Below are 20654 nucleotides of genomic sequence, written 5' to 3' on the forward strand. Positions count from 1 at the left end.
GGCCCCTCCCATCAGGTACTTCCAACGTACTTCTGTTTAGAACATTAAACCAACAGTTCAGCAGCTGTGTGCTTCTAAAATGCACGGTGGTCCAGCCTTGCCCTCTGGTGCACTGGAGTGAGCAGTCCAGACCCCGTGGCCTTGTGCTCATCAGGATCTGTGGCTCCAGCACCCCTGGGAAGTTCTCAAAGGCCAGATTCTCCATCCTCAGGTGCCCACTGGCTAAGTCTACCATGGGACAGGCATTGTCTATCAGTGTCTGCCATTTGATCTGCTTAGCAAGACTGACCAATCAGATCCGTGACCTCCACAATACGGCTCTGAGCCTTGAAAGCTACCTCAACTTCATTCATCACTAGTCATCGTAAAAATGGAAACTCAAGACACAGTATTACAACACACACATACACACACACACACACACACACACATACACACACACACACACACACACACACACACACACACACACACACACACACGTCCTTCTAGTCTTCCTAGGCGCATCTACCTGCCAAGGTTCCTGTTTGGAGAATTTGTTGTTATAAGCACCTAACATAAAACAATCAATTTTCTCCTCACACAAGTCCCAGGAGGGGAGCTCTGTCATCTTTTCCATTCTTCAAATGAGGGACCAGAAGCTCCCAGAAGTCACACACATGCTCAGACACACAGCTTCCAAGTTCTACCCCTCTGTATGCCCGGCAGGAAGAACCAGACTGTTGCGGCCCTCACAGGACACCATCCACACTGTTCCAGGGCTTGAATGCACTGGCAGCTCACTGGGGCTGGTGGCTCAGCAGCTAATGCCTCCTGTTCTCCTCAGACACGCCCAGCCCATCTTTGTAGTTTGTCTGCAGGGAGAGGAGGCTGCTGAGCCCTTTCAACTGCAGCCAGGGGACTTGGCTTGGTGTTCCTTTCGCCTGAGGTCAGACGCACCACACACGTCCCAGCCGGTGGTGAACAAGGGCTTTACGAGCTTGTAACCCAGAGTTCCAGAACCCCAAGGGAGCTCTGACCAGGCCTAACCCTGAAGGCAGATCTTTGGGAAGATGTGAACACGTGACTTGGGTCTCTCCTTTGCAGTCACAGAGAGGAGTTATTTTTTTTTTCATTATTTATTCATTTACTGTCTGTGTGTGAGAGCGCAAGCATGCACACGCCATGGCATGTGTATAATGGTTTCAGGACAACCTCAGGTGTCTGTCCCCACCTCCTACCTCCTTAAAACAAGGTCTGTTTGTTTTGTTTTGTTCTGCTGTGTACAGCAGGCTAACTGCTCCACAGGCTGCCAGGGATTTTTTTCCTTCTCCACCTTCCATTTCCCTGTAGGGACAATGGGATTGCAGACGTATGCTGCTGGCTTTTACATGCGTTCTGGGGATTCAAACCCAAGTCCTCACCCTTGCTTGACAAGTACATTACTCACTGAGTCCTCTCCCTAGACCAGGGATTGCCTGTCTCTGACACAGCATCCAGTCCTCTCACGCCCCCTCTGTTATTACAGGCAGGTGGCATATAGTCCTAGACTTCAGAGATCACGCTGGGATCCAGAACATTATAGAAAAGGAGGCAAGCTCAGAATTGGGTGGGATCCATCCATGGTCTTCAAGGTTTGGGGTAAATACAACTAGATCCAAGACCCAGGGGCTCTCAGCCTTAATTTACACGCTCTGAACCTATGGAGGGGGTTTGCTTTTATGGGAGTCTAGAACTCCCCTGCTTTTACTGGCTACCAATGAGTCCCATGGTGTCCTCACCCACATGCAATTATTCCCTTCTCTTAGTGACATTATGTATGCTGTGGACATCAACCCTAGTGGCGCCTCTGTGTCCTTGGCCATCCAGGAGGAAGAAAAGCACATGATGAACAAGTTGGGGGGCTGGAGGTGGGGGTCTACAAAGGAGCCCTGCGGGCGACAGCATTAACTTGTTATGTAAATACCTTATTCAATTAGCCCTCCTGCTCCAACACCAGCCAGCTAATCACGCATGCCTGGCTGGTTCATGAATATTAAACCCAGCTCCCTTGGCAGAGCCTCTCAGGGGTGGGAAACAGTGGTCTCCAAGGAAGGGAGAAGAAAAATTAGATGCCGGAAGTCCCGTTTCAGTGGGCTAGACATGTTACGGTGGTGTGGGAGGGGGAAGCTGGGGGTGTGTGTGTGTGTCTTCTCACCTGCATAGCCTAAAAAATGGGGACAGGTGTTCAACAGCTCTGTGGACCCTCCAGGCTGGGCTTGGATGGATTGGCTGTGTGACCTGAGGCAAACGATGTGACTTCTCTGGGCCTGGGTGTCCTCATCTGTACAATGGCACAGCGGCTTCCACCTGATCTGTGGTTGTGATTCACGAGCCCATGCGTATAAAACATGCCTGTTCTGTGTTTGCAGCTGGGAGCTCCCGACTGACTGTTCTAAGCCTCCTTGAATGATACAGAGCCCTCAGGCAGCTGGTGACCTGGGTCGTCTGCACAGGAGGAAGGAGTCCAAGGCTCAGAGGCCGAACAGGCAGATGGGAAGGGGAGACTGAGCTAGGAAAGAACTCCTGGTCCTGGGCAGGTGTGAAGCAGGGCAGGTGTGAGCAGGGCAGGTGTGGAGGGTTTTTCATTGAAGTGGCTCGGCTGGACTCTAATGATGACAGTGGGGCCTGGGGAGATGGCTCAGTGGTAAAGATGACTGGGCAGGTCCGAGTGTTCGCTACATAGGTACCGGGGTCCTGAATTCAAATCCCTCAGCCTCAGGTATTAAGTCGGGTGTGATGCTCTTGGCACCTGCAACCCCAGTACTGGAGGAGGAGGAGGAGGGGGCATGCTGGCTGCCTTCTTACCTCCAGGTTCAGTGAGAATCCCCAGGTCACGAAAGCAAGGCAGAGAGGACGGAGCAAGAGACCTGAAGTCCTTGTCTGCCCACATGCATAGGCACACACACCAGCACACACATGTGCATACAATGCACACAGTCAACAAACAAATAAAGAAACCATACATGCAGTGCCCCCCCTCAGCCCACGTGTGTGCTAGACACTGCACTCAGTACATGAAGGCCCAGTCCTGGGGAGGCATGGTAGGGCGGGGCTGGAATCCTCAGCTTCCTTCTACTGAAAGGTGTGGTCTACTCCCACCCTGGAGCTCAGGTCAGCCTTAGTGATGATCTGGGCAAAAGAACAAGGCAGACGTGTTGCTGTGAAGAAAGACCCTTGGGTCTCCCTCATACCCACACCCCATCCTGTCACTCTAGGAGCCCTGGACTCCATGGCCAAAGTGAACCCCGCCACACTGGTGAGCCACACTAGTGAGCCACACTGGTGGAGCCATGTGTAGGCACTCCAGTACAAGTGAGCTTTCCCATGCTGCTCCCAAGGTGCAGACAGACCTGGGAAGCCATCTTGGACATGCCGGTTCTGCTGCCAGCTGTCTCCATTGTCAGCTCCTGAGATGGGAGAGCCACCAGCCCAGCTTTGTCTGATGCGCCTCACAAACTGTGAGGCTGAATAACCTGTTTGTTGTTTAGAGCTACTGGATTTCTAGGGATTGTGTCACACCGCAATAAATAATGAGAATTCTGCAACGGCTGACAGACGGACAGACAAAACCAAACACACAAAAGCTATCAGAAGCTTGGTGTGTGTCACACACACATAAAGGCTGTGAAGAGACTAAAGTGGGCAGGGGAACAGGAAGTGTGTGTGTGTGTGTGTGTGTGTGTGTGTGTGTGTGTGTGTGTGTGTGTGAGAGAGAGAGAGAGAGAGAGAGAGAGAGACAGAGACAGAGACACAGAGACACAGAGACACAGAGACACAGAGAGAGTGTTTGCACTTAGGACACAGAGAGGGATGCTATCCAAGCAATCCCTAAGGAAATGTACGCCCCTGTTGGAAGAAGATTGTCCCACGCAGCAAAGTCCGCCGGAGTGAGGGCCCTGAGGAGGGACTGTACCTGGCTCACATGAACAGCAACAAGGGCTCAGTGGAGGAAGGACTGGGTGGTTGCTCAAAGCGTTCTCCTCAGCGGTGGTGCTGCACTGAGGTCACACAGTGTCTGGTGTGGGACTTACCTGTCTGGGAGACTCACTGTCCTCTAAGACCAGCATTCTGCAGGCAGGGCTCTGGAAAACGATGAGCCCGAGACTCTCAGCTTCAGCAAGATGGCCAGGGGAGGAGCTGTTGTGCGGCACGTACTGACTTCCCCCTCACCTCCACTCTGAGCCCTCTGTGGTCAACGCTATGCTGCTCCTTTACATAAGTGGAAACTGAGGCAGAGAGAACACACATGCTCCACCCAAGAGCTTCCAGCAGGAAGGCAGACATGGGCATCATATCTCACAGCCAAAAGATGGAGGCCATGTGAGATGTTTGTCATCAGGAAAGACAGAGAAGGATTCACCCAAAGGAGTCCATGATGAAGAGCTCGCAGGTCCGTGTGACTGACGGTAGAAGGTGGAACAGTATGAAATGCACCCCCCTGTACCCTCAACCTTCTCAGCAATGTAGCTCAGTAGAGTACTTGCTGAGCATGCGTGAAGTCCTGGGCTTGATGCTCAGCACTAGGTAAAACCTGAAATGTGGTGGCTGACATAGAGTCCCAGCACTCAGGTAGAAACAGGAGAATCAGGAGTTCAAGGCCATTCATATCACATAATAAATGTGAGGCAAGCCTGGGCTCCATGGGACCTGTTCTCAACAACAATAACCAGCTGTGTTCAAGGCCAATAATTATTAAAAATGATGCTAGCATAGTTGCCATTTATGGAACCCTAACCTGGATCCAGGCTTTCAACACAGACCATTAATGTCTCAAAATAAACCGTATGGCTATAGCCACTTTTTGAAGGGGGACACTGGAGCTCAGAGGAGTTTAGTCACCTGTTCAAAGTCACACAGTAAGGAGCCAGCTCCTCCGAGTTCCAGGACCCATGCTCTCAGCCACTTTGTAGTGACCAAACCCAGCTGTAGACAAAATAGCAGGCAGAAGGGCAGCCCCTGCCAGGCAATCTGCACCAGGGCTGTGATGGACGCTGGAACCTCGGGCATCACTATCCAGTGCTCACAACCCACACTTACCGAAGCTTCTAGCTTTAGTGTACACAGTTTCGTTCGAGTCTCCTGAGAGGCTGTTGAATGTGACATCACTGTTTCCTTTTCCTAAGTGGGGGAACCCAGAGCCAAGGCTTCTCAAACAAGGAAGACGCTGGCTGTGAGGCTGGCACTTGACCCCCGGCCACTCATCTGCCATTCAGGCAGCTGCTTGTGGCGCAGATCTCCAGCCTCTGGGCTCAGCCTGTGTGCTCCCAACCCAGGGCAGGAATTGGGTGCTGGCTGGAACTGCCTCTCAGGCCCTGTCGTCTTGCTGATGGCCAGAGTGGCCCTGCTATGAGAACCCAGGCCGTGTAATAGGTATAGGACTGTTTCTCTGCCTGAAAAGCTGTGCCTGAGTGGGCTGTGGGCTGTGCGAGCATTCTGTGTGAGGTTCCATCTCAGCTGAGGTCTGGGCTCTTGAGTTTTGGGTTCATTTCACATAACCTTCTGCACTGTGGGGATTGGCGGGCTGCTTTCTGTGGTCTGAGTGTGACTTGACACCCGAACTGGTGTTGAGGCCTGGTCCCCAGGGAAGTGCTATTGGGAAGTGGTTGGGTCATGGGACAGAGCCCTCAGGAAAAGATTCAGCTTTGCTTGCCTGAGTGAGTTCTCAATTTCAGAGCCTGGGGCAGTCACATGAGCACAGCTGTTATGGAGGGAGATGGTGGGTGCCCCCCAATGGCACCTACTTCTCTGCTGCTCCCCACCATGGGGGGACCTCCCCAGATATGGTCCCTGATTTGGAACTTCCTAGCCTTTCACACTACGAGCCCCACACTTTCCTGCCTGATCGGAGAGGTTCTATCCACAGAAAACAGGTAACGATACCCTGAGAATGTCACACCTGTGTGCTTCATTAATTACCAAAGAAAAAAGAATAACCAAGTTCATTTCATGAGACCTCAAAGAACAACCAAAGTTGGTCCCCACCAAGCTGAGAACTAGGAGAAGAAAGGGGAAATGATAAGCAGGTGTTTTCCTCCATCTGCCTGAGTGAAGTATTAAAAGTATCACATTCAGGATGAGCATGGGGTATGTCAGTAAGAGCCACTCAAAAATGTTGGTAAAAATCCATTTTGAGGGCCAAATTGGTATTATAGGTGAACTGTAAAAATGCACGTTTACATTCTATTTGTGTGTGTTCTACTTATCTGTAATTTGTTCATACAGAATAGAATACGATTCTATTTATGTGTGTTCAATTCTATTCAAGCACACCCGGATATGTGCAAGCGTGTTTGCCCTGGTGCTGGTTTGTGACTTAAAAATTAAATAGTTCCTGGGCTGGTGAGATGGCTCACTGTGTAAGGATGCTTGCTGCCAAGTCTGATGACCTGAGTTCAATCTCCCAGATCCACATGGTGGAAGGAGAGAATCAACTCCTCAAATTGTCCTCTGACCTCTAAACGCATGCTGTGGCAAGTGCGCGCCCACCCACCTTACCCCCCCCCAAACACATAAATGTAATACAAAAAAACAAAAATTAAACAAGCCTACATGTGGACTGATGAAAAAAATCTGAAGTTACCCAATGGAGTATTGCAGAGTTGTGAAAAAGAGTTTGTCTTGTCTCCCTGTAATGTCACTAGCAAAGCTAAGATAAACTGTTCCTCGGGGGAGACATCACAAACAGTTTTTATAGTTTTACTGTACCTTTGCTTCAAAATACACATTTGTTTCTGTTTCTTCATGGGTTGATTTCTAACCCAAACTTCTTTCTGCCCAGCAAGCTGTGAGTGTCTGCTTTTTGGGGGGAGGGTCACAGACACAAGGACTTGCAGCTTTCTCCGCTGCCAGGCTTGAATTTTTTTTTTTACTATGCCTTCTTAATATTTGAAAGCAGATGAAAAATGTAGATAATGAATAAACCATGGACTTTTAAAAAGGGAAAGGAAAGGAACAGGGTAGGGTGTGGGAATCCAGAAACAGAGAAAAGGCATGTGAGCAGGAGGAGGGTGAGGAAGCTCTGTGTGGAAATCCCAGTCTTCAGATGGTGGGGAAGGCTTGTGGGGGCTGAGTCTGCAGATGATGAGGAGGGCTTGGGGTGGGGTGGGGGTACAGAATACAGGGAGAGCTCCACACAGCCACTGAGGTCTCCAAGACTCTGTCCTGCTAAGGAATGCATGGAAGAGGGAGGGGGAGGAAGCCTCTGCACAGAGGAGGATAGAAACCAGAAAGAATGTCCCCAGCATCCCCTGCCCAAACACAGTCTTCGGGACAGAGCACGGAAGCTGTGTGGGATGGTGTGGTAGTTGATACTGACTATCAATTTGACTGGCTTTAGAATCCCCATGGAGTGGTGCTACCCACTGTGTGCAGTTGAATGAACTCAATCTAGAATCCCTCAGGTATACACGGTACCACGGTGGGCGGTACCATTCCACAGGATGAAGCTCCGGCTGCAATACGAAGGAGGGCGTCAACTGCGCACCAGTGTTCATCTCCGCTTGCTGACTGCAGATGCAATGTGACCACCCACCTCCTCACCCTCCTGTCGCCATGCCTTCCTGCTGTGATGGACGATATAGCCTGCAATGGAGCCCAGAATAAACCCTTCCCGCTTAAATAGCTTTTGTTGGGTGTTCTGTTGTAGCAACAAGAAAAACGACTAATACAGAGGGCAGCCCGCATGTGAAGTGCAGAGTACCACAGCAGGAGCGTGAGCCCCAAGGAAAAGCACCATGTTCAGGGCCCACTTTGGACCTTTAACGAAACAGTCATTGTGACAACTCTTGAGAACAAGGGTTCTCCAGGTCATCCAGACCCTGACACCCAAATCTCTGAAGATCAACCCAGGAACCTGCGCTTTTGCCCAGTTCTTCATGACCGCTGGGTACTCTGAAGTTTGAGAAGTAGCGGCTTAGGGAAGATCAAGGCACTGGTCTTAATTTCAAACGGGGATTTCAGCTTTAGGTATTTACTTTAAATGCAAATGTATCCTTAGATAAACGTCTACCTGGGTATGAGGCCTTCTGATGACTCTCCTTTCCAATGGACTCATCCCCCTCCCATTCCCACCAACCCTTCCCTGGCTCTCTCTTTGTCTTATGAATCAGTGAATGGAACCAGGGCCGTCCACATGAACATGAGTGTGGAATTACCCACTGGAACCGGGTGGACTCACACATGACCACACAACTAAAGAGGCCCCCAGCATGTATCAATAGCCAACGGCTCCCCTGGGAGGGTGGTTCCCCATGATGCACACAGATCCTTATCTGTCCCCACACTACAGAAACACCTTCCTTGCTGCTCCAGCATCTGGCAAATCCAGCCATCATTGGTCCAGGTATCAGGAAAGCCAACCCTGACTCACCAGGCAATTCTGATGAGTTAATTTATTTTCTGGCCTCAGTTCCCTTGTTTGTAAAATGAAGGAGGTAAGCCTCCGTGTTCCGCAAGGTCCCTCCAGGCTACATAACTTATCACTGTGACTCATCTTGAGCCCCTGCCTCCACCCCACTCCCAGCCCCTGCACTGTGCCGGGCAACTGAGAATTCAATAAATATTTAGCTGATTGATGTAAGCAAACGCATAAAAGTCACTGAAAGGGACGTTAAGCTCCTACGAAACTCTGGAACCTTCTGTGGTATCTCTCTCCTGTGAATTCCCTCGGAGGGCAGCAAGCATAAATAAAATAGGCAGCTGAGGTTTTTTTCCCCCCTCACTTTAAAGTCAAAGACCCATAAATCATGCATGTGCAGATTCATTTCATAATTAACATCGCTGGGTATGTGTCTGTGAAAGTTGGGTTTCATCTGGGCGAGTTGTTCTACTAATTAAAGGCTTATTTTGTGATGGGAATCATTTTGTGGAAGCTGTGCACCTACCCTGCTTTAGATCCGTATTTTTTAATGACCCACTGGCTTGGCAAAGGATGCCAACTGATGGCACCGTGAGGCTGGTGGCTTATTAGACTGGAACACTGCATGTACCTCCAGAGCCTTCATTCTCCAATGCAGCGGGTGGCATGTGTGTTCTCCAAGTCTCAAGGAGGGAACCAGAAGGCGGCTGGGGAAAGACTGAGGCCCAGGGCCTCGCACTAGACTAGCAGAACCCATCTTGAGAACCTCCTTTTATAACACCCTCCCCAACTTTTGTCTAGCCTCTCTGTCCCTGCTTGCCTTGGGACAGAGCTGTGGATGCACCTGCTGGGCTTGTGTTGAAGCACCTGGGAGGTAAGCCTGCTCGCTGCAGCACTGAGCACCCCCTGGAAGCAAGAAAATTGGAAAGAGACAACTGTGATGAAGTCTTAACAGTTTTAATAATGTCCGGGACCATGGCGGTTGCCAGGAGATTAGCTGGGAAATGGAACAGTGTGTAATTTTTCCTAAGGATTCCATTAACAAAATCAAACGGGGAGGCAGAGGTGGGGGGGCATGAACAGCTTTCTGAGGGCTTCAGCAGGAGGGAGTTTCTATGCCCTGAGCCTCAACAGGAGCTCTGCTGTGAACCCCAGGCGCCCATGGCTTTCTCTCTTCTTTCTCCCCATGGTGGTAGGGAGGCAGGTTGGGTCAGGAGAATGGGGAGACCTGAGTTCAAGTCTCTAGCCTGCATCTTCCTTACCATGTGGTCTTAGACAAGCTCACTGTGCATGGCTTTCTCTCCTGCACCCAGGGAGATCCTTACAGAGCTGAGGAGCAGACATGGTGGGTTCCAGCGCCCGACACAGTAGCTGATACAGACTGGCCTTGTCACTGGCTTCCTCTTCACATGCCACCCAGACTCACACAGGTCACTTCTCCTGCCTCTCTTTTACATCTAGAATGCTTGCTGCATGCCAGGCCAGTGCCAGGTGCCAAGGGTGACAACAGAGAAAGGAAGATCCGGTTGTACCCTCCAGATGCTGATCTAGTTTTAAAGAACCACTCAGAGGGCGAGAGCGCACCCAGCCCGTGCCATGCCAGCTTATCTCAAACACTGTGGAAAGGGACTCTGTGGCGGTTTGGATGAGAATGACCCCTATAGGTGACGATGTTTGAATACACCACCACCTGTTGAAACTGTTTGGGAAGGATTAGGAGGTGTGGCCTTGTTGGAGGAGGTATGCCATTCGGGGTGGGCTTTGAGGTTTCGAAAGCCCACACCATTCCCAATGTCTCTTTCTCTCTCTCTGCTTCATGCTTGTGGATCCAGGTATGAGCGATCAGCTACTGCTCCAGCACCATGCCTCCCTGCCTGCCTGCTGCTATGCTTCCCGCCTTGATGGTCATGGACTAACCGTCTGAAACTGTCAGCAAGACCTCAACTAAATACTTTCTTTTATAAGTTGCCTTGGTCATGGTGCCTTCCCACGGTATAGGACAGTGACTAAGACAGACTCTATGTCCCATTTTTTGGATGAGGAAAGCAGGGTTCAGACAGATTGCTGTCAGGCTTAGGCCACATGCTAGTCTAGCAGACTTCCAAATGGAGCACTCGCATCCAGGTTTGAAGCCCCCGTTTCTTTCTCCAATATCCTTACAAATATCTGTCCCCCTTTTCCATCTCGCTGTTTTCTAATCTCCATTTGCTTTGGTCTTTCACTCCCCGTTAGACTGTTTCCCTTGAGGAGAGCTACTTATCACAAGTTCTATGCACCATCTATGAAAATAGTACACACAGTAGGTGCTTCAGGGAGATTAGGGAAGCACTGGGGCAGAGACCACTCAGTCCTTAATACATCCAGACTTTCTAATGATGTCCCTGTCCCTCACCCTGCATCCAGTCTACACACACACACACACACACACACACACGAGAGAGAGAGAGAGAGAGAGAGAGAGAGAGAGAGAGAGAGAGAGCTTGCAAAATCTAATAACAACCAGTTTAAAAACATACTAAAAACAGAAAATTTATGTAGCATGACCCAAATTGAATTATACATTACAGCACTATAATTGATTTTTTAGAAGAGAGATTAAATTTATTTTATGCCTCACTAACTAACAGCTAGATTTACCTAATTGCTTAGAGTGCAGAGTTAGTATGACTCATTAAACTCCATACATGCTTGGGTACGCTGTGCACTGAGTAAAGCTTCCCTGCTCGCGGCAATTAACGGGGAGAGACCCGAGGCCGCTCCGGTAATTGGTAAGAACAATGCAGCCGGAAGTAGAAGCTTGTGGTAGGTGCTTGAATTCTGTCAGCAATGCAACTATGGAACCTTCTGGTATGGCAACCCCAAGAAACCAGAAACACAACTGGATATCTCTCTCTCTCTCTCTCTCTCTCTCTCTCTCTCTCTCTCTCTCTCTCTCTCTCGATCTCCCCCTTTTTCCCTCTCTCTCTCCCCTTTTGATGGGGAGAGGGGAAAGGAAAAAAAAATATGGGGGAAGGCAAAATGGAAGCCTCGTCTTGGATTAATTACATCCATCCTAACAGTTCTTTAGGAAGCCCCGCAGTGGCTGACAGCACGCAGACAAAGTCCGCCAACCTGACAAAGAGCGAGCGAGTTTGGGTGGAATCAGAGAGCATGCCATAATTATATACACATTATCAAAAAAAGGTAGCAATTTAGGAAAACTGGGGGGGTATGCTAATTTGGCTAGCAAGAGACAATTAGAACTCTCTGAACCATTTATTTATTAATTATTATTAATAATAAAGAACATTTCCAAGTGGCATGTGTTCCAGGAATAAGAGTGTTCCCTGAGTCCACATGCCCGGCTGGATGTGTTTCTGGGTTCTGCAGAAGTCACTCACACACTGTTTCCCCCTCATTGAAAGCCAGAATTTGGGTTTTAATACTCACTTCCAAGGTAGGGGAGGCAAAGAGCAGCGCCATGCTGCCCACAGACCGGCGGCATCACCTGGCTCTCATGTCTTCTACGGCAGTGAAACAGGAAGCTAGATTCTCAGGTCCCTGATCTCTAGGGCACCAGAGAAATTCGCTTTGCTGTAGAAGAGGCACTATGGACATAAAACACCATGACCAAAAGCAGCTCGGAGAGGACAGGGTTTATTTAACTTACACTTCCTAATCACAGTCCGTCATTGAAGCAAGCCAAGGCAGGAACTGAAGCAGAGATCATGAAGGCACACTGTTTATTGGCTTTCTCCCTGTGGCTTGTTCAGTTTTCTTTCTTAGAGCACCCAGGACCACCTGGCCAGGGGTGGCTCTGCCCACAGTGGACTGGGCCCTCCCACATCAATCATTAAGAAAATGCCCCCACAGACTTGCCTACAGGCCAGTCTGGTGGAGGTCTTTTCTCAGTTGAGGTCTCTTCTTCCTGTATGACTCCAGTTCATGTCAAGCTGAAAAACAACAACCACCAAAACTAAACAGCACAATCCTTCTTTCCCAGGATATGTAAATGGGCATCTGCCAACCTTGCCAAAGCTGTTTAGGCCAGGGAACCCAGCTTGCTGGCTTGTTCACAGGCTCATGCTTAGAGAGCTTTCTTCTACAGCCCAGGACCATCTGTCTGAGGATGGTACCACCAATAGTGGGTAGGATCTCCTTCCTCAAAGAGCAATCAAGATAATCCCTCACAGGCCAATTTGATCCAGGCAGCTCCTTTCTCAGATAACTCCAGGCTGTGTCGAGCTAGCAATTACAGACTAACCAGGACTGACTCTTAGCAGAGCGAAGTGTTTCAAACCAACCTGGTGGTCTATCCAGTTTTCCTTGAAAGGCTGAGGAAACCTCTTTCCCATGATCCAATTCTCCAAGAGCTGAAAGTCTAGCCAGAGGTGACAGAAACTAATATTTAGTTCATTGAAGAGAAAGAACATTCTAGAAAGTCCCCAGTTCTTACCTGACACAAAGATTAGCTCTGATCCAGACTAAAACATCAGCAAGCAAAGCAAGCAAACAGGAGCAGATAGGACACACCAGGGGACAAGGACACCCTCCTCCGTGCCAAGCCACGGGGTTCACAGAGCAATGTCACCTGCTGCTTCACCCCAGAGCATGCTAGAGCATGATGCGTCTTCCCCAAGGCTACCTGGACTAGCCAGAAGCCCAACAGGGTCGGGCTTGGCCTCCATGGACTTCCTCTACACCATGCTGTGTTCATGCAGAACAGGGCCAACCTGATGAAGAAGGGACTTCCACAGCTGTGTGATTGACTCCCGATTCAATGAGAAATCATGGGGACATCAAGGCCTTTGTGCCTTGCACACCTGGGATGTCGCCCTGAATGGAGACGCTTTTCTATGTGAAATCAAACCAAGCTCCCAGGCGCCTTAACACTGCCAGCACAAAGATTCATTGGCAGCCTAAACAAACCTGAATCACCGGTGAATGGGGCGAATTTAAGACCTCAATTCTGTGTTTCCTGCTCACAGGATTGGCATAATTGAAATCCATTTGCTCTCACATAGGAGAGAACTAAGAGTTGAAGTAACATTTAAAGAAGTCTCAGGAATCTCTTTATTTTGTCCTTCAGCCCTCAGCAGAGTAGTGACAAAAAACGATGTCTAAATTGGCCCTATTTATATCTTTGGCAAGGCAGTTTCTCCGTTGGGTAGAAACTCCAGACTAGTAAGAAGTAGTTTGGGAAGAAAGTTGGGGAAGTCTTTGATAAGTGCATAGAAACTTGGGGCGTCTTTTGATGGGGAAGTGGGGAGGGGTGGGAGGCGAGTAGCTAGCAAGTGGGTTTTGCTGAACTTTCTGTAGCTAATGAATGCACTTAATGGGCACAGTGTTGGGTATCAATGCTGCATAATGATAATTCAATCTCGTTGGCCGAGTTTCTGCAGCTTTCCAGGAGAGAAAGGAGGACCAGCGTGAGAGCAGTTAATCACTCTGCCTTTAGCCGCACTTCATCTAAAGTTTCACCGTGTTCTCTAAACAGCGCCGAGGGACCGTCATGTGCTTCAGTGAGTCACCGTTGATCTAAAACAAGCAAGAGACCCGGGCGTTCTTCCTTTTACTTAAGCGGGGAGTTTCTGGTTACACGTGATTCAGAGCAGCACTGGGGCCCTAATCAAACAGGAATGGCAGCCATGCTTCTCCGGGGGACTTTCTGCAATGTCTGGCACTGACTTAGACATGCATAGCACTATTGTAGGGAAGGGGAAACTGAGGTCCAGAGGATTGGGGGACTTGTGGACAGGGGTCGTCAGTGGCGAAGTGGAGCCCGACACCCTCTCCTGCCTGAGGTAGTCTATAATCTATTTTCTTCAACAATATGCCCAGAGATCCAACCAGAGCGCACTAAGGAGGTTCCTGTTGTCTTCCCAAGGATGTGCTCTGGTCACCACCGGCCTCTGTGAGAGATGCTCTGAGCCATCCAGGAGAAGTCCTACACACCTTACATCACCATGCATGATCCCCTCCACCTGAGTGTGGGATCTGAGTTGAAGACCCTTCAAACAGGTGGGCACAATGAGACCCATGGGAGGTTAAGGCAGCTGAACAGTGAGTAAGGAAAGCCCGTGGCGGAGCGGGGTAGCCAGCCCGTGGTGGAGCAGGTTGTGGTGGAGCAGGCAGCCAGCCTAAGGCGGAGCAGGTAGCCAGCCTGTGGTGGAGCAGGTAGCCAGCCTGTGGTGGAGCAGGTAGCCAGCCTGTGGTATAGCGGGTAGCCAGCCTGTGGTATAACAGGTAGCCAGCCCGTGGTGGAGCAGGTAGCCAGCCTGTGGTATAGCAGGTAGCCAGCCTGTGGTGGAGCGGGCAGCCAGTCCTGGAGTTGGCCTACAGTTCTAATACCAAGACCCCCATTTAACAAGAGGTGAAATGGAAGGTGGGTAGGTACAGGCCCCTTCTGGGGTTTGGGAGGATATTTAACATGAAAAATCCATGGGGGATGGAGAATACATGAACAATGGATGACCACAGGTGTAAACACACACCACACACCCCTTCAGGAATTAATGATGCAACTTGAATTTATCATTATTATTACCGTGTATATACGGTATGTGACGGCAAGTGTGTGCCCCGGCACACCGATGGAGGCCAGAGGATGACTTTTGGGAGTTGGCTCTCTCTCTCTCTCTCTCTCTCTCTCTCTCTCTCTCTCTCTCTCTCTCTCTCTCTCTCTATGGTGGCATTGAACTTAAGACATCAAACTTGTGAGGTGAGTGCTTTTACCCATGAGCCATCTCTCCAGGCCAATGATGTAGCTATAAAGAGATGTCTGTTGGAGACGATTCGTGTTTCTTCCCTTCCCCTTCGGTCTTTTCCTTTCCTTTTCCCGCCTTACATGTCTGAATGTTGAAATTCTAAACTCCACCACCATGGTGTCAGGAGATAAGGCCTTTGGGAGGTGACTATGTCACATGGGTGGGGCTTCATGAGTGGGATTAGTGTCTTCCTGGACTAATTGAGGACACAGCAGGAAGGCTCCACCTAGATGTAAAAGGTCTTCTAAGATGCCAAGTCCACCGTGACCTCTCACACTCCGAGAAATAGATTTCTGTTGTTTCCAAGTCTCCCTACTTGTGGTATTTTATTACTGCAGCCCCAATGGCTAAGAACTGGCCTTCCCTCCTTACTTCCTTCTAGTTTTTCCTTCCCTGCCTGAGGAAGTGAAAGCTTGAAGGCAGGAAATATCTTGCTTTCTAGCGCTTGTGCTGTGGGCTTCTCAGCCAGCTTGGCATGTTGCCACCCTTGAAAGCGATGTCTAGAGCCTGGTTCCTGTATCCGCCCCCAATGTGCCATGCCCTTCTGCCATCGACTCCGTCTTTATTGTCCCTCCCAGTCCAAACCGGCTGAGCTCATCTCCCTCTCTCAGAGGTGGAGCCCATCCCTCCATCCAGAAGAAACCCTACAAATGGAATTTCATACTGATTCCAAACCCAGACTCCCCACACAGATCCAATGGCGTTACATGCTGTCTGGTTTCCACCCATGAGCTAAGTGTTACTTAATATCCACGCTCCAATATCAGCCTGATTTTATTGGGGATATTCTCAAGGGGGAGAAGAATTTCAGAAGGAAGCCAGCCCTGTAGCCAGGGACTCCTTGAACCTGTTCCTTGGACCTTCTCCCAAGCTAGCACTAAGGGAAAAGCTGGATCCTCCTCTGGATACTTCCTGGAATGGATGGACATTTGAGGGGTGGGGAAGGCCAAGGAAGGGAGAAAGAGCAAGGTACATGGCCTGCCTTTTCCGTGAGGTGGGACTCACAGATGGTGACCTGAGGTATCACTCCTGGGGCTGGGGCTCGTGTGCACTCTGCACCAGCCATGCTGGCTCTGCCTGGACAGTGCATGCCAGTCTCTGTAATCACTCCGCCACGCTGCCTTTTATAAAAGCCATGCATGGGGAGAAAGGAGGACAGTCCCATCTTTTTCCAAATGGAAGCATCATTCCAGAAAGAATAGTCAGTAGGCCTCTCTAAGGAGAAGATTAGAAACACAGACAGGAAATGAAACCAAGCCTGCTGAAGCCTTGGAGAGGAGCAGACTGCCTGTCCATCAAAGCCTCTGCCTGTTCCGGTGGATGGAACACGAAAGTCCACTGAGACCCTAGGAAGCCTCTGTGGGCTGCTCAGCTGTGACATCAAGGCAGAGGGATTTGGGGCAGGGTGGCATGCCCTGAATGCATATCCTTCTGTCCACACAGTGGAGAAGGCAGACAGATACAGAATGGAGACCTCAGCCTTCCTCCCCAGCCCCTTGTCTTCTGTCCCCGTGAAAGTCTTGGGGACGGAAAACAGTTTTCTCCTGGCTACCAAGAGCCTGTCTACTGCCCAGGCCCTCTCAGAGGAAGCCTGGTCCCATTCCCATGTCCCACATCCAGTTCTGCTTGGGAGGCCCTCTGCTGCCTCTAACCCTCTTTATAGCAGCTGGGCTGTGCTCTACCCTCAGGCAGCCCTGACTACAGCATCCTCACCTGGGCATGCTGGGAAAACCTCTGAGAGAGGGGCTCCCTCATACATTTGTCTAGCTGTCTTGGCCAGTGTTCTATTGCTGTGAAGAGACATGACCATGGTAACTCTTACAAAAGAAAACATTGAACTGGGGACTTGCTTCCAGTTTCAGAGGTTTAGTTCATTTTCATCACGGCAGGGAGCGTGGTGCTGGAGAAGCTGAAGAGTTCTGTATCTAGAGCCACAGGCAGCAGGAAGAGAGAGACACTGGGCCTGGTTTGAGCTTTTGAAACCCCAAGGCTCACCCCAAGTGACACACTTCCTCCAGCAAGGCCACATGTCTAATTCCTCTCAACTAGTGCCATTCCCTATGACCAAGCACTCAAATATATGTGCCTATGGGGCCATTCTTATTCAAATGACCACGGTACCCCAGAAAGAAGGGCCTACATCCACATCTGCACAACACACTCTCTCTCTCTCTCTCTCTCTCTCTCTCTCTCTCTCTCTCTCTTCTGTGTTGCGCACATATGCATGGCATGTGAGTGTAAGAATGTGTGTGCATGTCCCTGTGCATGGTTATGAGTGCACAAATGCCACAGCTCTAGAACGTGTGTGACCATCCAAGGACACACATCAGGCACCAGTCCTCTCTTGTCACCTGGTTTGAGACAGGGTCTCTTGGCTGACATCGAGGCCAGGTGAGTTGAACCACGAGTGTCCATTGATTCAGCTGCCCCCCTCCCCATCTCCCAGTAAAGGGCCCTGGGATTACAAATGACAAGTTGTTCTTGGTTCAAGGCCAGCTTGCTCTCCATGAAACTCTGTCTCAAAGAACGGGTGGGGAGAGGGGAGAGAGAGAGAGAGAGAGAGAGAGAGAGAGAGAGAGAGAGAGAGAGAGAGAGAACATTAATGCTTCACAGGCTTGGTTTTCAATATGACCACATGCTAAATGTAATATGATCCCATCACACAGCAGGAACTGACTCTTCCTATATCCTCTTTCCCTGCTCTGCAGGATCAGTCTGGTCCAAGGGAACTGTCAATCACACAGGTGCTGTAGAAGAGCCAGCATGCAGCCTACCACCCAGTCTGTGCTAAATCCTTGGTGTCTCTGAGCCTCCCACTCCTGCCCCCAATCCCGTTCATCCTTTGGCCTGACACCCCTCTACCTCCTGACAACCTTCTAGGGTCCCTTCTTAGATCCCAGTGAGCTTTGCTGGGCCCCAGTCCCCTGCCTAGTGCTAACATGCCTTAGAGTTTTCAGGTCATTTCCACTGCCACAAATCCTTATGACAAAGAGATAAGACTACCAGACAGTGGCCTGGGGGAGGGAAGCAGGTGTCCAGCTGTGTCCAGCCCTTCCTGAACCCCCTCCCTCTCCAGCACAGAGTAAGACTCGTAGTTCCTGCCTGAAGACCATCACTGAGATTCCCCATATTCTGCAGACAACAAAGGTCAGGCTGATGACAGTGGCCTTGAGACCATGATGGACCAAAGGCCTCGTCTGTGAGAGCTCCATGCCAGCAGATGGATGAAGGCATGGACCCCGGGTCCCAGGTAACCTGCTTCCTGGGCAGCTCAGTGGTCAGCCCCGCCAAGCCTGCCTCTGTGTGTGTGGTGTGTGACGTGTGTTTCCACTATCCTTCACAGTCAGCATCTCCATTTTATCTGTCTCAGTCCTGTCCACTCCCCTCATCTCCAACCCACTCCCTCATCCTCCTCAGCCTCCTGTCCTCTCTCCTAACCTTGGCAGGACACTTCAGAGAGAAACTAGGAGCTTGCTGCCGGTCATGTGAGAACTGGCTTTTAATGCCAGCCCACATCCTTCAATGAGACACTCTTCAGGCTGAAGTGGGGGATTATTTGGGATAGAATTTTTGGATTTTTTTGTGGGAGGGTCATATTTGAGAATCAAGCATAGAGGACTTGAGGTTGGGTTATGGGAAGCCTTCTCAGTAAATCCTCCAGGCTATGGAGCCCTAGGCTTTCCACAGTGCTGGAGGGGCTGGAGGTTATGTGCCTTGCAGTGATTCATCCACTTTCATCTGTCTTTCTTGCTGTGGGCAGAGAGAGGGCAGGGCTTCCTGGAGATGATATGCCCCTGGGGCCCCAAGAGTGGGAGGGGCTTCCCAGAGTCTGATTTGAGGGAGGGTATAGAATGGACCTGCAAGCCAGTAGACACTGTGAGAACACCGAATAGTCCTCAGAACGCCCACAGGCTCCTAGCCATGCTGGAGTGTGGCTTGTGGAGAGGCAAAGAGGGTGATGTTGCTTCTTCTGAAGTCAGAACGAAGAGCTGGGTTGCTGGTGACCCATGCGCAGAAACTGCTGTCCATTAGCTCCTGTCCCTCACTGTCTGCCATAGTCAGTGCCCTGCAAGGCACAGGGGTTCCACAGGCTCACCACCTGGTATGTGAATGAATAATCATCCAGGTCCTACAACCCCCCAACTGAAAGTTCTGAGGAAATGGAGAAAAAGGGCCCAGTACTCACTCAGTGCCACACAGTGCAATGGGTAAGGACATGAACTCCACATGCAGCCGTCAGTCTTAACCCACCTCCCCTGCAGCTTCCAACTGTGATACCTCAGGTAGGCATCTGAGTCTCAGGTTGACCATATCTCTTCACGAGTAGCATGGGCATATTGGGCATGTGCATTCACAGCCATCTTGGGGTGGGGTGGGGTGGGGGCCGTATCCATGGCAGCTCAGGTGTGGTACTTAGAGAAGGCAATGGCTCAGGGATCTGCAGTGATCAGGCCATGCTGCCTGCAATTACAACTGCCCCTGCTGCCACTGCTGCTGTGTGTCCAGTGACAAATGTCTCAACCTCTCTGGATCCAGGTTTATTTATCCTCAGGGAGATGAGAATAATTATAGCTGTCTCCAGAATTAAACTCCTCTTACTGTTGGCAGCCAGGCAGCCTGACTGATTATGGCTGACATATTTGTCTTAGTAAGGGTTTCTTGCTGGGATGAAATACCATGACCAAAAAGTAAGTTGGGGAGAAAAGGGTTTATTTGGCTTATACTTCCATATTGTTCGTCAGCGAAGGAAGTCAGGACAGGAACTCAAACAGGGTGGGAAACCAGAGGCAGGAGATGATGCAGAGGCCATGGAGGGGTGCTGCTTACTGACTTGCTCATCATGGCTTGCTCAGCCTGCTTTCTTATAGAACTCAGGACCACCCACAATGGGTTGGGCCTTCCCCCATCAATCACTAATTAAGAAAATGTTTTATAGCTAGATCTTATGGAGGCATTTTCCCAAATGAAGTTCCCTCCTTTCAGATGACTCTAGCTTGTGTCAAGTTGACATAAATCTAGCCAGGACAATATTCAAATATTTCCATTCCAATTGGCAAGGGCCAGCTCATCTATCCCACTGGACTGCCTGGCCCCTTCAGGTAGCTGGAAGGAGCTGGAATTGGAAGTTTGTAGCAAGCATGAGAGCACCGTACCTCTAAGCAGGTTCTAAAATGGACCATAACCTAAGCTGAGTTATACCCAGTTAAATGTGAATTTCAAATAAATAATTAAGTTTTTAATGTAAGTATATCCCAAGATATTGTGTGCTGAAAAACATTTTTCTCTATTGTTGTGTGGAATTCACCATCAAAATACATAGATGTATTTGTGTGCGTGTTTGTTTGTTGGCGGTGCTGAGGATTGAACTTCCGGCCTTGTACCTTGCACATGCTAGGTAAGTGTCCTGGCCTCCCCAAGCTGTATTTTGTCTGGTAATCTCATCTACATATTTGTTTCCCTTCTAGAACAAAGCAAGAAAGGGACAGGGCAAAGACAGAGAGGATGGAGGGGGTCCAGAGAAGGGCAGGGCT

Source organism: Peromyscus californicus, unplaced genomic scaffold (genome assembly GCF_007827085.1).
Source record: "Peromyscus californicus insignis strain IS unplaced genomic scaffold, ASM782708v3 Scaffold_11__1_contigs__length_118956290, whole genome shotgun sequence".
Lineage (NCBI taxonomy): Eukaryota > Metazoa > Chordata > Mammalia > Rodentia > Cricetidae > Peromyscus > Peromyscus californicus.